Source organism: Lynx rufus, unplaced genomic scaffold (assembly GCF_022079265.1).
Source record: "Lynx rufus isolate CCGP_SWC_20201006 ecotype Redwood Valley unplaced genomic scaffold, mLynRuf1.p SCAF_11, whole genome shotgun sequence".
NCBI lineage: Eukaryota > Metazoa > Chordata > Mammalia > Carnivora > Felidae > Lynx > Lynx rufus.
The window spans coordinates 21082008-21100267 of record NW_025814825.1 but is presented as its reverse complement, the minus strand read 5'-3'; the positions used below and the strand labels follow the sequence as shown (position 1 = coordinate 21100267).

Below are 18260 nucleotides of genomic sequence, written 5' to 3'. Positions count from 1 at the left end.
CTTTGCACCCATGCTGTTCCCCCAGCCTAGACTGCCCTTCCTCGTGGTTTTCTGCTGCAATATTTCTCTTCATCCTTCAATGCCCACTCAAGTATTATCTGCACGATCCTTCTCACAGTCTGCCGGAGTTAGTTCCGCTCTTCTGGGCTCCCATGCTTGGTTCCTTCTTCTGTTAGCACAGTCCCCACCCCCCCCTCCCCCCCCCCCAACTCTGTCTGCCTTCCCCACTGGACCAGCATACGCTGATTATGGAAATGAACTCCGCAAGGAGAGGTTCAGTGGATCAGCCGAGTTTCATTACAGTTTTCTCTAAAGAGGATTCTGTGATTAGTGATTGAAGTTACTTCTGCACCACTGCCAGCAGGCACACCTTTGCTAAAAAATTAATCATCTAACAAACACCCACCACCCCACTGAGTCACGGTGCTGGAGGGGCAGCTTCCAATATTTAGGAACATTCCTGCAAGCCTGATCCTTGGCCAGACCTTTCAACCAGGCTGCTCAGGAGAGAGAAGCAAACTTTTCTTTCAAAGGAAAATGTGTGGATTCGAAATGTTTTTCCCTGGGGGTACAGTATACATGACTGAATTTGAAGGATGTTTTTTTCTGGCATAAAATCTTCCATATTTTCCAACAAGTCAATGCATGGCTCATCCAACAAGTGATTTATATTAATAGATACCCATGATCTGCTGAAAGGGTTTCCTGGATAATGTGACTGAAGTTCATATAATTATGCGACAGAATGCCAGGACTCTCTCTGCAAGGCCCACATTTAGCACTGTTCTCGTTCCTTCCAGTGACCCAGCTTTAGGAATTTGTCGAATGTCAAAATATTAGTTTTGAGTGTCCAAATATCCTAAAATAAACATCGCTCTGCGTATCTGAAGTGTTAATTTCCATTTGTTTACTCTTCAAGAGGCTCCGTGTTTTTTGTTTTTGTTCTTTGGGTTTGTTTTTGTTTGTTTGTTTGTTTGTTTTGTTTTTTAAATAAAGCAGTCATAAAACACGCAACCAAACTCATTGCATCTTAAACCTGTGAGTCAAGCAGGGTCTCAGAAAAGATATTTGCACAGCCACATTTATAGGAGCATTATTCGCAATAGCTTAGAGGAAGGAGCAACCCAATGTCCACCAACGAGTGACCGGGTAAACAAAATGTGGTATACATACATACACGGGAATGTTACTTGGTCTTAAAATGGAAGGGAATCCGGTCACAGGCTACAACATACGGATGAACCTTGGGGACCCTGTGCTAAGTGAAATAAGGCAGTCACAAGGTCATATTGTACGATCCCACTTATATGAGGTATGCAAAGCAGTCAAACTCCTAGAAACCAAAAGTAAAATGGTGGTTACCAGTGGGGCAGGGGAGGGGCAGACATGGGGAGTTGTTTAATGGGTATGGAGTTTCGTTTCTGCAAGATGAAAAAGTTCTGGAGATCAGTTGTACAATGGTGTGAGTATACTTGATGTACTGAACTATAAACTTCAAGATGGTTAAGGTGGTAACATGTTTTGCAATTTTTTTTTTTTACCACAATAAAAAATGGAACGACAACAGCAACAAATCAATCTCTGAAGGCTCTTCAGGATCACCTGGTCTGTCCTACTGTTTTACAGATGGCACACACATTTGCCCAAGCTCTTCATCCATTTGTTCAAGGTGACCTGACTCACAGCCGGCTACTTCCCGTGCTCTAGCAGCCTGCTTTTCCAGCAGGTCTGTTGAGTTTCCTTCCTCCTCCATTGGGGAAAGGAGGAACCCAAAGCCCTGGGGTGCTCCCAGGGTAGTGAGGAGAGGGCCTGTGAGGCCCTAAATTCTCATCAGTACCACCCTATCTTTTCTCGTATCATCAGCCTCCCAGTGGCCCATTTTTCTTGGGCCTAAGTATACATAACTATGGAAACCAGTCAAGTGCCCCTTTGGGTCCTGAAGATGACACAGCCCAGAGTGTTGCCAAAGAATGGCAGAGGGAGCACGCCCAGTACCTGGGAAGCCTTTTCCCGTGCCCTGGATCTGGAGTCACAAGCCCAGCAGTCACCACCCTATCTCAAATCAGAGATTTTCTGGCCTTGCATCCTGGTTGTTCGTTGGCTTGAGTCTGCATGCACCTTCCTACTCAGGCTTAAGGAGACCACCAGAACCTTCCAGACCTCCAAAATGGTCTCACCACAGAGATTTAGCGTCAATGAACACGATACTCTGCTAGGTATTCGAGGCCATCTCTGACCTGACCTTAATGTACTTTTCCAGTCATATCTCACTGAAAGCTAACATTGCATAATGACTTTTGCTAGAAATTGGGGTCAGGGTCGCATTCCAGTTTTAACAGCCTTTCTCTCCGAAACCGTAGTCACTTATCTCCCTGAAACTGTCTTCACGAAGAACGGAGATGATAGTATCTAGTGTGTAAAATTATGACGAGATAAGGCGTTCCAAACCTTCGCCCAGACTCCTGCACAATGTCAGCAGCCCTGGAAGCACCTGGAACTGGAGCCCTTGTCGGTGGCACAGGGTTCCTCTGCTCCGGCAGAATTGGCTCATTTACCAGATCCAGACAAGGTCCGTGCATTCCAACCTCTGCCTCTGTCTTCCTTTGCTCTTCGTTTCTAGAACTTCTTCCCCGGATCCCACCAAGGCCCAGGTCAATGTCACCCCCTTCTTGAATCCTTCCCTGACCTTCCCAGCAGGAAAGTACCTGTACTGGTGGTTGGCTTGTGTAGCTCTGGGCTATAATTAGCCATAAGGAAACTGGGTTGCCCTGTGTTACAGGGTCTTGCTAAATGTGTCCCCAGGGGTGGTGGAATGCAGGAGGCTCCAGGACCTGAGATAAGTGCTTCATCTTTCTCCAGGCACTTTGGAAAGTTCTCTGAGCAAACGCCACAGTTCCCCTCTTCCCAGGGAGGTACCTTTGTGACTCAGTTTGTCAGCTACGGCAAGCCTTAGAGAAGAAAGAGCCTTATCCGGGGGATGTTGCATGGACCTTTCTAGCGGGCTGCAGGCTGTGTTCTCATTTATCCAATAAATGGCACCCTGGGTGGTGGGCTTGGCTTTCCGTCTGCACCACCTTGGGTACATGGGCCTGACCTCTGCCCCTCCATCCCCTGCCTGTGTTTACATCCAAAAGTCTCAGTAAATTTCCCTTTCCTACCTCCTCGGCAACTTCTCTTGCTTTGGATTCTCTCGAGACTTGCGGTTCCTCTCCTGATACGTGTTTCCAATCAGCTTTGAGTAATTATTATTTGCCGTATGATTTGCTCCGTGACTGGATTAGAAGTTCCCTGGAGACAAGGATTATGTTGGACCAATTTCTCTATGTGTGCAGAGCCAAGCATGGTACGGACTTGTGCCTGGTATTGGATGGTTTTGTGTCATCTGTTACCACAGTGGCGACAGTAACTACCAATCGCCGTACGCTCATGACCTGTCTGGCCAGCTGCCGCATTTTACATACACCATCTCAGGAATCCTCACCTCGGCTCTGTCAAGAAAGCTTTACGGGGGTGCCTGGGGGGCTCAGTCAGTTAAGAGTTCAACTCTTGGGGCGCCTGTGTGGGGCAATCGGTTAAGCGTCCGACTTCAGCCAGGTCACGATCTCGCGGTCTGTGAGTTCGAGCCCTGCGTCAGGCTCTGGGCTGATGGCTCAGAGCCTGGAGCCTGTTTCCGATTCTGTGTCTCCCTCTCTCTCTGCCCCTCCCCCGTTCATGCTCTGTCTCTCTCTGTCCCAAAAAAATAAATAAACGTTGAAAAAAAAAATTAAAAAAAAAAAAAAAGAGTTCAACTCTTGATTTTTGGCTCAGGTCTTTGTCTCAACGGTTTCCAGATCGGTCCCCTGGTGGGGGGCTTGCGCTGATAGCTCAGAGCCTGCTTGGGATTCTCTCTCCCTCTGTCCTCCCCGCCCCCCCCCCCCCCCCGCTTGCATGCTTACTCTCTCTTTCTCAAAATAAATAAACTTCAGGAAAAACAAAAGAAGGCATCACTATCCTCTTTATTTTAAAAGGGTTTTTTTTTTTTACATGTTTATTTATTTTTTGAGAGAGAGAGAGAGACAGAGCATGAGCAGGGGAGAGGCAGAAAGAGACAGACAGAGAATCTGAAGCAGGCTCCAGGCTCTGAGCTGTCAGCACGGAGCCGGCATGGGGCTTGAACTCGTGAACCGTGAGATTGTGACCTGAGCCGAGGTCAGATCTTAACCAACTGAGCCACCCAGGTGCCCCAAGCATTACTATCATCTTAGAGAGGTTAAGTGATCTGGTTAAGGTCACAGTGCAAGGAAAACATAGAGATAAGGTTATAACTCCTCTGGAATTCATGGATAGGTGCATGGATGGCCAAATTAAACACACTTGCAGACACATCATGTCTTTTGCAAAATTTCCATCTCATGCCTGAAACCAGCCACGCAGCCTGAGGATAACTGGCCTCTGCCAGACGACCTGGCCTAGCATCCTCACGTGGTCTGCCTGTGTGGGGTTTGCCATGGGTCCAGGTCCAGGCTGGGGCTGCTAATTTCATAAGCTACTGCCCTGTACAAGACGATCTGCACAGTGGCTTCGGTGCCTTCTCCAGCTTCATCTTCATGGTTGGCCTCGGTTTACTCTGTAAACTCCAGGAGAGCAAGGGCTTTCCCTCCTAGGACAGTGCCTGCACCTGGGAGGTGTTCGATATATAGCCACTCTTATTTACAAGTTGCCCCTTCTATAGTAAGGTCTACTCCTAATTTCTTAAAAACATTTTGTTAATGTTTGTTTATTCTTAAGAGAGAGAGAGAGAGAGAGAAAGCGTGAGCAGGGGAGGAGCAGAGAGAGAGGGAGACACAGAACTGAAGCAGACTCCAGGCTCTGAGCTGTCAGCACAGAGCCCAATGCGGGGCTCAAACTCATGAACTGAGAGACCATGACCTGAGCTGAAGTCGGACACTTAACTGACTGAGCCGCCCAGGTGCCCCTCTACTTATAATTTATTTTTTTATTTTTTTTAGCGTTTATTTATTTTTGAGAGAGAGAGAGGGGGCACAAGTGGGGGGGGGTGCACAGAGGAAAAGGGACACACAGAATCCGAAGCAGGTTCCAGGCTCTGAGCTGTCAGCACAGAGCCCCACGTGGGGCTCGAACCCACGATCCATGAGATCGTGACCTGAGCAGAAGTCGGACGCACTTAACCGACTGAGACATCCAGGGGCACCTACTTAATAATTTCTTAATGAGAAATACAGAGGCTAAAGCAGGGACATTTTACACAAAATTAAGTGGTAAAGAAACCTCCATGGAAGTAAATACAAAAAGGAAACCGGTCTGCAGTCCATCAAAGATCTGTTCATCTAGGCCTGGTGCTTTGTATAAGCAGCCACGTGGGCCAGCTCAGAATCCCCGCCGAAAGACCTTTCAGACGAAAGTTTGTGAAGTGCTTCTGACACCACACGGCTGTGGGAGGAAACACAGGCCGGGGCTTTTGTCAGCACAAAGGGGAGAATGGTGAGGGCGTGGCAGTGACAGTAATATCACCACTACGGGTTTATGCATTTATTATTTATTTATTTATTTATTTATGATTTGTCTTTAGATTTTATTTTTGTAATGTTTATTAATTTTTTAGAGAAAGCTCACATCAGCAGGGGAGGGGCAGAGAGAGAGAGAGAGAGAGAGAGAGGGAGAGAGAGAGAGACAGTGCATCTGAAGCGGGCTCTGTGCGGACAGCAGTGAGCCGGAGGGGGAGATCGAACTCACAGAACCCTGAGATCATGACCTGAGCCAACGTCAGAAGCTCAACCACCCAGGCGCCCCACAACTACAGGTCTAAAATTACCTGAGTTTAGCATAACAACAACAACAGTAAGGGCAACAGCAGCTGATATATTATGCAGGAGTTCTTATGCGCCAGGCACACTACTCTGTGTGCTATATGTGAATTAACTCGTTTCAGTGTCACTGGGGCCAGTGGAAGCCAGAGGTGGATGTTCGCAGGTCGAATAACCAGAGACTGACTTCTTGACAATGAGACCTCTGAAGGGACTATGACTCGTAGGAAAGAGAAGCTTTAGTTAATGGTGGTTACATTAGTGACCATAACAGTAGCCATGGGCAATGGATAATGGCCACTGCAAAGGCCGTTATAATAATTCAAATCTGAAGGGCAGCGTTATGACAAGAGAACAGTTTCAGGGGGTCCTGCCTGTATTTCAGTGGAGTAATGGTTCACTCCTGATTACGTTCAGAGGAATAGGTAACCAGCTAAACTGAAGAATGGGGTAATCTCCGTCCATAGAGATGGACGTTCCCCAAAGTTGCAGGTTGAGAAGCTGAAACAGAGAGGAGGAAGGCCTGCTGAGCCTCTGACACGTACCGACAGGTTCACAAGACCACGGGGGAGGACACCAAACAGTGTGACATTGGATGGATTCAGTCTCCCCAGGAGAGAGATGTGACGCCACAACGAGCAGGCACATGAAAATCTCAATAACCAGAGAGGTCAGTTCTCCACCCAGAGAAAGGACTGGTAGAGAAAGTGGCCAGAAAAATTACTGTCCCATTCTGGAGGTTGGTGCAGAAGAATCCTGTGGCAACACAAAGACTGGAGAATGGAGCATCCCATCAAACAGTCACGGAGAAGGCCAAGGTTATAAATGCATGTTTCAGGGATGCCTGGGTGGCTCAGTCAGTTAAGTGTCCGACTTCCGCTCAGGTCATGATCTTGCAGTTTGTGAGTTCAAGCCCCACACGGGTTCTGTGCTGACAGCTCAGAGCTTGGAGCCTGTTTGGGATTCTCTAAATCTCTGGCCTCCCCCAGCCTCTCCCCCTGCTCTCTCTCTCACTCTCTCTCTGTCTCCGTCTCTCTCTCACACACACTCACTCTCTCTCAAAAATAAAATAAAAACATTAAAAAAAATAATGTATATTTCAGACCTCTAAAAGTAAAGAAATTGAACTGCCTAGATTCATACGGATAAATTTCACTTTTTAAAAAAAATAAATTTTATTTTCCCAGTGGAAATATTGCTTTATTTCTTTTTAATTTTATAAAGCATTCATAAAGAAGTTTAAGTGATACAGGAAAGTACTCAAAACATAAAAATTCAGCAGCGATCCTATCGCTCAAATGAGCGTCTTTCTATATAGTTCTCCCTGCACAGACACATAAACATATGCCCTGAGATAATACATTTGCTATGTCATGACATATGTTTCTACATGATTGCTTTTAATGGCTGAATTAGAGTCATAGCGGAATGTTTTCGTGATGAATTCGGTAATGCGACTTGTTCTTTCTATCTACCTATTTGAAATACACAAGATATTAAACACCAAATCAAAGCCCTCTTTTTGTGATCCTCTCTTAAAATTGTCAGACTATGTTTCTATGTGTTCTCTTTTGTTCTGTGAAGTTATTCAGGAAATGTTCCTATCTTTGTTTTACGAAAAAGTTGCATGCTAAGCATAGTGGAACCTGGGACACAATACCGCGTTCTGCCAGTTACCTAAAACAAAACCCTTAGAGGGGAAAGGTGGGCAGGCAGGGCTTGGAAAAGTTCCCTAAACCTGGAGCCCCTCCCCTGCACCTCTGTCCCGTCCCCATCATCTGATACTGCCCCCTGGTGGTGCAGATGGGCAGTCAAACTTGTGCCTGGCAACGTCTAGTCTGTCTTTTCCTCCTTTTTTCCTTCACTTGGGTACTAGAAGGACACTAATCAGACAGGAGCAAGACATACTAAAAGAGAGAGAAGCTTTATTTGTAGTTATGTAGATTCTGAGCCTTATTTCATGAGTTTTGGAATAAGGTAGAAGAACCCGATCCTTTTATAGCATCTTTTCTTTTTTTTTTTTTTTAATTTTTTTTTTCAACGTTTATTTATTTTTGGGACAGAGAGAGACAGAGCATGAACGCGGGAGGGGCAGAGAGAGAGGGAGACACAGAATCGGAAACAGGCTCCAGGCTCCGAGCCATCAGCCCAGAGCCCGACGCGGGGCTTGAACTCACGGACCGCGAGATCGTGACCTGGCTGAAGTCGGACGCTCAACCGACTGCGCCACCCAGGCGCCCCTATAGCATCTTTTCAAACCCCACATCTTTCTCTCCCCCCACCCCAGCTCTGTCTCTCTCACGCTCACACACACACACACACACACACCATATGAGCATTTAACCATGCTACCTCATTCCCCCTATTGGTGGGCATTCTCATTGCTTCAGGTTTTTCATTATTATAAATACATTTTGCTGTACAACTTTGTATCTACATCTTTACACATCTTGATACATTAACAAGCTCTTTCTCATGCCTCACTTCCTTTGTAGGAGCAGAGGGACTGCCGGAGGCATAAAGTGGCAAGAAGTTCTTTTCTCTACTGCTACCAGAACTCCCCAAAGGCTCAGAGCTCTGCCTTGGGATTCTGGTGAAGTTTCAGCCCTTGGAGGTGGCCATGGAGGTGGAAGGGAGGAATGGTTGGTGGCAGGTTCCTTCAAACCATTCTTTAGAGAGCAGAGGGAGCAAATTCACTGAGCAGGAGAGATACTACATGGCAGCGTACGTATGCTGACGTGACATATCACTAGGGATGACAAAATCTAGGGAAGGGTCTGAACTGATTAGTGGAATAAGCGAGACCATTAAAATATGGGTAATCACTTTTAATTAGTAGTTTTTAGAGGCCATATTGAGCTGGAGAAACGTGGCCCATAGGTACTGTTTATTGAGCACTTATGTATGTTGCCTCATGGAAACCCCAAAAGGACTTTACATGGGAAAGCTTACAAGCATCCTAATTCCAGGGGAGTCAGGCATCTGGGGCACAGAGAGATTAAGTAAATTGTTCACGGCCATGTAGCTAGTAAATGCATGCCAGGGCTTGGATTTATACCCAAGTCTTACTGAACCCAAAATTCTGACCCTTGATCATTATGTTATGCTTCTTTCCATTAAAAAAAAAATTCCTTGAGGAGAAAATCAAGTAGAAATGGACCGATCTCATTACCAATTCTCTATTTGTTGTTGTTGTTGTTGTTTCCAATCTTCATTGAGATAAGGGACTATACGCCGCTCATTTCCTTATTAGGTACCCATATAGTTATTACTTTTTCCTTAAAAAAAATTTTTTTTACCTTTTATTTAATTTTGAGAGACAGAGAGAGAGAGAGAGCACGAGCTGGGGAGGGGCAGAGAGAGACACACACAGGGAATCTGAAGCAGGCTCCAGGCTCTGAGCTGTCAGCACAGGGCCCGACACGGGGCTCGAACCCACAAACCATGAGATCATAACCTGAGCCAAAGTTGGAAGCTTAACCCACTGAGCTACCCAGGCAGGTGCCCAGTCATTTACTTTTTCTTCTGGAGTTTCTGAAGTATTTGATGCACCTTTAGACTTGATATTTTGTTACATTTTTTGTTGATAATCTAGGGAGAAACAGTTTCTTAGATGATTTCACCATCATTCTTCATGTCTAAGGAGTATCACTTAACCACAGTGGAAAAGTGATGGTTGCCTATAAAATAACCGCTTTTGAGAAGGAATTTGAATCAGAGTGGGGGGGATATGACGAGCAGTCCAGTTTTCATGAACAGCCTCCAGGGAACGTAGCTCTCGTGATGGAACCTCCTGGTGAAGTGTGGCTGGATTTTTCTATCTCTTCTCGCTGATGTCTGTTACCTCCAACACCCACCTCTCCCAAGAGGCAATTTGGTAACATCCCCTCTCAGCTCCCGACTTGTTTCCGAAGGCAGAAACATTTTGGGAACTTCATCCCTTTTTAGAGGGAAGTCTTTGTGAATCATTCTTTCAGTACTGCCTCCTGATTGACCTTGTTCTTTGACGCTGACTTTCATTTTTGTTGGCTGAGAGGTATCGTCTTGGTTGATCTTAGTCTGGAGTTGTCTCTTCTGAAAACCTTTTTTTAAAAGTTTTTATTTAAATTCCAGTTAGTTAACATATAGTATAATATTCGTTTTGGATGTACAATATAGTGACTCAACACGGCCGTGCAACACCCTGCACTCATCATGACCAGCGCGCTCCTTAATCCCCATCACCTCTTTCACCCTCCCACCCCCCCCTCCCACCTCTCCTCTGGTAACCATCAGTTTGTTCTCCATAGGTGAGGGTGTTTCTTGGTTTGCCTCTTTTTTCCCTCTTTGCCCATTTGTGTTGTTTCTTAAACTCCACATATGAGTGAAATCATATGGTATTTGTCTTTCTCCATCCATGTCCTAGCAAACAGCAAGACTTCATTCTTTCTTTATGGCTGAGTAATGTTCCACTGTGGGTATACACCACATTTTCTTTATCCATTCACCAGTCGCTGGACCCTTGGACCGTTGCCATAATTTGGCTGTTGTAGATCTTGTGAGAACTTTCACAAAGACTATTTTTGAAGTACTAAAGGTAAGCGGATTAACCTTGAAGTGGCGAAAGTTCTTCATGCCTTCATGGCTCTCTAGAAAAGGGTCATAGAAAACTGAAGGAAGAGTTCCCTCTACAGCTTTAGCTTGGGTAACACTCTACAGAGTTTGCACTTCAAGATGACATCTGTGGGAATATGTGGTCTGGACTTCCTTTACCTTGGTTACCTGATTTTCCTGAAAAAAGATTAATTGAGATCATGGAACTTTTTTTTTATGTTTATTTATTTATTTTGAGAGAGACAGGGAGGGGCAGAGAGAGAGAAGGAGAGAGTGAGAGAGTATCCCAAGCAGGCTCTGCACTGTTAGCAAAGAGCCTGATGTGGGGCTCAAACTCACAAACTACAAGATCATGACCTGAGCCCAAATCAAGAGTTGGATGCCGAGCTGACTGAGCCACCAAGCACCCGTCATGAAATTTTCGTAGGAGAGGCAATTTGCTGAGCACTTTCTCCTGAAGGGTTTCAGGCAGACAGCATTGTGAGCTCAGTGTCAGCTCAGACTTACTTCAAACTATTCCCTATTCCTAAGACATTTGATCCTGGCTATCTTTCTCTAAAGATTTTTTTCCTTTGGTTAATGTTTTCCAGGGAACTTCGCTGAGTTGGAGCCTCTCCATAGATTTTCTGACAGCATATGCTGGGGAGAATTGTCCTGGCTCAAAATATTCATTACTTGTTCCTCTTCTAAAGAATTACTTGAAAGATTTTTATCCTGACTAATCTTATACTTGAAACTTTTAATCTCCAGATGGCATTATTTGACCAGACTTATCTACTAATATTTGTGGTGACATTTCTGAAGAACTTGTTCTTTATTTAGGATTGTTTATTTAGTAGTTTGACCCATGATGATGGTAATTCTTTTGATATTTTGTTCCAAAGGGATATAGAGATGAATAGTAACGTGTCTGAATTCATGTCAGGATATTGTGCTACAGAACCTGTAAACCTGTTACTCCTGAAGAGTAAGCCCAAGACACTTTGCCCTTATACATTGGTTTAATTCCTCCTGATGTCCAGATTTGCTTAGTTTTATCATTTCTCAGTGATTCAACAAACCATCTTTCAAGCAAGCCTCTTTTGAGGTTTTGTTCTAAACATCTTGATCGTTGGGTGTTATTTTTCTGTATGAACTTTCTGAATATCTTCTTTTCTGGACAATCCTATGCCATTTTCTCTGTAATTACGTCCTGAATGGGACACTGGGAATGCTTCTTCCAGACCAGAATTTGGGGGAGGGAAGTGGATTTCTTTCTGGATTTTTATTAATTGGATTCAGCTGCTCCTGAATAGACTTGTAAGAGATCATGTCTTTGTCACGGTCTTTTCTACATGATTGCCTCCCTGAAGAAGCTGCTTGGGGAACTGGGTCTCAATCACATTTGCCCTCTGATGAGATGCCCACTGATGTCACTTGAAGGATGTGCCCCAATCATCTCTTTTTAAATTTTTTTAATTTTTAAAAATGTTTTTATTTATTTTTGAGACAGAGTGCGAGTAGGGGAGGGGAAGAGAGACAGGGCGAGAGAGGACTCAAAGTGGGCTCTGTGCTGACAGCAGCAAGCCCGATGCGGGGCTCGAATCCACGAACCATGAGATCGTGACTTGAGCTGAAGTCAGACACTCAGCCAACTGAGCCACCCAGGTGCCCTCAATCATCTCTTTTTTAAAAAAATATGAACTACACACACACACACACACACACACACACACTCCCTCTCTCTCTCTCTCTCTCTCTCTCCTTTTTTATTTTAAGTAGGCTCCACATCCAATATGGGGCTTGAACTCATTACCCGAGATCAAGGGTCACATGCTGTACCCACTGAGTCAGCCAGGTGCCTCCCCCCACCTAAACACTCCTTTTTGAAGAGGCTTGTCTTGAGTATCTTTATCCAAGGATCTCAGGCCTCCAAGGGTCTCTCCTGGGCTACTTATTTGGTGGCTAATTTTATTCAAGGAATCTCTTTATTCAGCAACTGATTTTTGAGGAGTCTCATAAACACTGATTTTATGCACTGATTGTGACAGTGATGAATATTGAGGAATTTTTCCCTGGCTAACTTTTCTCATAAAGTTGCTTTCTTTTGGTCATTATTCATGAAGTTTTTTCCCTTGGTCAGGCTCATGTGTATCACCATCTCTCCTGGTGATAATTCTTGCAAAGTCTCTTCTCAGCTATTTGCATCCATGTAGTTTCAAATGATCTGAAGATATTTTATTCTGGCCCATTATGGTTCTGGAATATGTCCCCAGCGGTGACTTTTTCAGAGAGGGGTGGGGAACGATTGTGGTCTGGCTGAAAATAGCCATGGGTTTTACCATTAGGGGCCATGATTTGTCATCAATTTCTCCCTTCTTGGCATTATATGTGGATTTTTCTTTTCTGGTGCCCCTTATGGAGCAAATTTTGTGCCAACAACCCTTATCTCTGAACTGTACTCTCTTTGATTGTTCCAATTCACTTTGCCTAAACTTATCTGCAAGTGTGGTATTTCCGGACAATGATATCTTTGGATCCTGTTTTATTCCTGAAAGTTGCCTTTTTGGACAATGGCAACCAAAGAATTGTTTTCTTTTCTAACCATTTCTTTGGAAGGAGGTATCTTTTGGCCATGATTCTAGAGAAGACTCAAGAAACCCCATCTGGTGCCAGCATGACTTTTGACCATGGCATCCAAAGGTCTACTTTCTGGGAACACTAACTGAGATTCTCTTCTTTCGGTGACATTCGGACTTGCCTATTGCTGAAAGGCCTCAGAAGTTTCTTCTTGACAAACAGAACTCAAACATGAAAGCAGAAAGACCTGAAGGACTTTCCCTCTACTCATATGACTCAGCTGTAAGCTATCCCTGAGGAGCTGTTGGCTCAAGTATTAAACTGTCTTCATACAAATCATAAATTTTAATCCTATTATGAAAATCACTCACCAGTGTTTCTTTGTTGACAAGCATCTTCTTCTAGCTACATTGTTAGTTAAAACTTATATTAACTTATATTAATACTTATATTTTCATTTTCATGTTCCAACCATATCTAGTTGCGACATCATAGCTTTTGTGTTTGTTCTCCAAAAGTCATTCTTCTCATTCTCTTTCCAAAGAGAGAAGAGGGGTGTTTATTTCCCCCATAGGATATTATTCCACCTTTTGAAAAATATTTACAATCTATGGAAAAATATAAGAATATCACTAAGTACGAGTTACTCAAAAGAATGTTTTCACTGGACGATGTTACTCTATCATTGGGAAAAGCTTTAACTTATGGACCTTATCACTTTCATGGTTATAAGTGGCTTTAAAGGATCTAACCTGGATTTTTGAAGTATCCTGTTTGGGATTGCAAATGCTTAGAGCGTTGGTTAATTTTGGGTGATAATCAAGACAATAAAATATACATGAGTGAGCTTAAATGCTTCTGGATAATGATCATTTGAAAGCTTTTTGAAGGTTTCATTTCATCCACGAGGTAAGAAAAAGACTGTAATTGACTTGGAGCAAAATGTCCACGGACAGGGGATTAAACTTCCTTTATCAGTAGGTGTGAGGCAGCACAGCCTGGCAGTCAAGTGTGTGAGTTCCTGATAGACAGACCCGAATGCCACCTCCTGGCTGTCTGACCTTGAGTCAACCACTAATCTCTGAGCCTTAGTTGTTTCCTCAGCCATAACATGGAGATTATTAAAGTGCCCAACTCGGGGAGGGGGTTGCTGAGAGCGTTGAATGAGATAATGTAATCAAGCCCTTAGCATAGGGCCTGGCACATATTAAATATCCAGCATAAGTCAGATAGTATTCTTGAGAACCAAGATAATGCTTTTTAAAGTATGTTTCTTTCTTTAAACACAGGTGAAGGAATAAACTTAAGGGTTAAGTGGAAATTCGCATATTCCCTTTAGAAAGTATAGAAAGTCTGAGTGAGATCATATGGCATTTGTCTTTCTCTATTTTTGCTTAACATTTTCTTCTGGCTCCATCCATGTTGCAAGTGGCCAGATCTCATTCTTTTTTTTATAGCTGAATAATATTCCATTGCATATATCTATACCCCATCTTCTTTACCCATTCATCTCCTCATATATGGAATTTAAGAAACAAAACAGATGAGCAAAGGGAAAATATAGGAGAGAAAGAGAGAGAGAGAGAGAGAGAGAGAGAGAGAGAGAGAGAAACCAAGAAACAGACTCTTTAACTATAGAGAACAAACTGATGGTTACCAGAGGGGAGGTGGGCAGAGGTTTGGGTTAATTAGGTGGGGATTAAGGAGGGCACTTGTGATGGTGAGCACAGGGTGATGTATGGAATTGTTGAATCACTATCACACTGTATGTGAGCCACACTAGAATTAAAATAAAAACTTAAACTTTAAAAAAAAAAAAAGCAAGTATAGAAAGTCTGACTGAATACGTATCCTTTGGGGGAAGAAGTACTCCATCCTAAACATTTACTCTTTGAAAATGGTTCTGATTTAAAAAAATTTTTTTTAATGTTTATTTATTTTTGAAAGAGAGAGACAGAGTGTGAGTGGGGGAGGAGCAGAGAGAGAGGGACACAGAATCCAAAGCAGGGTCCAGGCACAGAGCCCAACACGGGGCTCAAACCCACAAACCCTAAGATCATGACCTGAGCCAAAGTCGGATGCTTAACCAACTGAGCCACCCAGGCTCCCTGGGAATGGTTCTGATTTCAAAGTCACTTCAAAATCAAACATTACGGGGTGCTTGGGTGGTTTAGTCAGTTAAGCAACTGACTTGGGCTCAGGTCATGATCTCGCGGTTCGAGAGTTCGAACCCCGTGTCAGGCTCGTTGTTGTCAGCACAGAGCCCACTTCGGATCCTCTGTCTCTCTCTCTCTCTGCCCTTCCCCCACTTGTGTGCCCTCCCCCCCCATATCTCAAAAATAAATAAACATAAAAAAAATTTTTTTAATCAAGCGTTGTTTTGGAGCAAATTTACTCAGCCCCTTAATTTCTTAATTTCTCCCTAAGCAAATAAAAGCTGGGGTCCATTCTAGACTTCTTCCCACTCACTGTGGATACCTCCTCCCCAGCATCTCTCAAATCCAGCCCTTTTCCTGCACCCTGAGCCCCTCCAGCAGTTCCTCCACACAAACCCTGCTGACGCTCTAGTGAGTACTCACTCCTGCCCCTGTGTCTTTGCACGTGCCCTTCTCCCAATCTCCATGTCTTTCACCTACTGTCATTTCTGCCACCATCTCTCCGTGCACTGGGCTTACTGTGGTCATTGAACGCCTCCTCTGCCTGAATTAATGCTGCTGCCGGCCATAGCTGCCCTAAGAGGGCGACAGGACAGGTGAAGAGAGGTGCCAACCACAAGAACTAGGAGGCAAGGAAGGCACGGCTGCCTCTCTTCAGGTTAGTCTTCAGTTGCTCCCTAAAAGCAAAGCCAGCTTGGTCAGAGGTGGGATGCATAATGTCACCTTAATGAGAGAGGCGAGAAAGACCATACACCCAGTGAAGGCATCGAGCTTCCTCTAGAGAATGTGTCCACCAGAGAGAGGCAGCACAAGCATTGGCAGTGACCTCCAGGCACTGCCCTGGGGAGACGGAAGGGACTTGGCCATTTTATTTTGCCACTCAGTCCCTGGGCAAAACAAGCTTTTGGTAAAGCCTGTGAGACTCTGGTCACCCGTCTTGACTTTGTCCTGGGCTGTGGACTGGGGCCATCTCTGTTGGGAGAGGGATAAGTCAGGTTGCAAGCCCGTTCCCTTAACCAGTTGATTTCCAAGGCTGCTTTTTTTTTTTTTTTTAATGCCATGTTTATTTATTTTTGAGACAGAGAGATAGTGAGGAAGCAGCAGAGAGAGAGAGAGAGAGAGAGAGAATCCCAAAGAGGATCCATGTTGTCAGCACAGAGCCTGACACAGGACTCAAACCTGTGAACCATGAGATCATGACCTGAGCCAAGATCAAGAGTTAGACACTTAACCGACTGAGCCACTGAGGGGCCGCTCTGAGGCTACTCTTCTGAGGGCGGTGTTGATGAGTGAGGTCAGGCCCTCACTCTGGAACCAAACCGTGGGGGGTTTGAACACTGGCTCTCCCACTTCTAGCCACAGGGACTCAGGCAGGCTAACTGTCTCTGTGCTTCCGTTTCTTTGTTGGTAAAATGGGGATAATAATGGTGTGTATTTGCAAAACACGTATCTGATTAGGGGTCAGTATCTGGAATATCTCTACAGAACTCTACTGTTTTTCACATATCAGATGGACAGAAAATGAAACTAAAATAACCAGCTCAGTGTGGCAAGAGTATGAAGAAATGGCCACTTTGAAAAAAAATGTTTTTAATGTTTATTTATTTTTGGGAAAGAAAGACAGACAGAGCATGAGTAGTGGAGGGGCAGAGAGAGGGGGACACAGAACCTGAAGCAGGCTCCAGGCTCCGAGCTGCCAGCACAGAGCCCGACACGGGCCTTGAACTCATGACCTGCGAGATCATGCGTGACCTGAGCCAAACAAAGTCAGCCCCTTAACAGACCAAGTACCCAGGTGCCCCAAGAAATGGCCACTTTGAAATGGGAGTGTATGTTAGTCTAGCTTTCTAGGTGGCAATTAGGCAAAACTGATTGCAATTCAACATAAAAGATAACGTTTTCTTTTTAAAATAAATAAAAACCAAAGTACATTATTGGGATAATTTAGGATGTTTGAAAATGGAGCGTAGGTGAGAAGTGTATCAACTATTAAAAAATTAAACGGTTTATTTTGAGATACTTACAGATGTGCATGCAGTTGTGTGAAATAATATAGAGATCCATGGATTCTTTACCTAGTTTCCCCAAATAGTAACATCTTGCAAAACTGTTGAGCCATGATATTGACACTGATACAACCAACCAATCAGATTCAAGATTTCTCCAGTTGACTTGTACTTGCCTGTAGGTGCGTTTAATTCCAAGCAATTTTTTTTTTTCAGATGTGCAGGTTTGCGGATCTACTACCGCAATCAAAATACAAAACAGCTCCATCAGCACAAAAACCCCTCTTGTTGTTTTTTATAACGACATCATCCCTCCCAAACCCCTGCCCTAAGCCATGGCAACTGCTAATCTAGCCTCCACCTTTGTGGGGTTATTTATAAATGAAACCATAGAGTCTGCTGCCTTTTGGGATTAGACATAATTTCCTACAAGCTTTTGTGCTCGGCATGATTTCTCTTCAGATTCGTCCAAGTTGTTCGGGTATCACTCGTTCGCTCCTTTTTAATTTTTTTTTTTTAAGGTTTATTTTTGAGAGAGACAGAGACAGAATGAGAGCGGGTTGGGGCAGAGAGAGAGGGAGGCACAGAATCCGAAGCAGGCTCCAGGCTCTGAGCTGTCAGCACAGAACCCGACGCGGGGCTTCAACCCACGAACCTCGAGATCATGACTTGAGCCGAAGCCGGACACTGAACCGACTGAGCCACCCAGGCGCCCCAGTTCATTCCTTTTTATTGCTGAGTAGTATTCTGAGATACGGATGGACTACAGTTTAACTGTTGACCCATTGAAAAACATCTGGGTTATTTCCAGGTTTTGTCTACTGTGAATAAAGCTTTTATAAACATTCACATACAGGTTTCTCTATGAATGTAAGTTTTTGTTCCTCTGGGACAAGTGTCCAAGAGTACAAATCCTGGCTTATGTAGCAACTGCATGTTGAGTTCTATTAGAGATTGCTACATTGTCTTCCAGAGTAATTGTACCACGTTACATTTCCAGGAGCAAAGTATGAGTGAGTTGGGTTTTCCTCATCCTCACTAGTATTCAGTGTTGTCACTATTTTTTAACTCTAGGTATCCTGACAAACGTGAGGTGGTGCATCATTGATTTTTTTAAGTTTATTTATTTATTTTTGAGAGAG

At 44.2% G+C, this 18260-nt stretch overlaps 1 protein-coding gene across 2 annotated transcripts in view; it reads right to left on the bottom strand.

Moving 5' to 3' along the window:
• The window catches only part of PRXL2A (peroxiredoxin like 2A), a 47168-nt gene that overhangs the window by 28324 nt on the left and 584 nt on the right, over positions 1 to 18260 (bottom strand). The window lies entirely within an intron of this gene.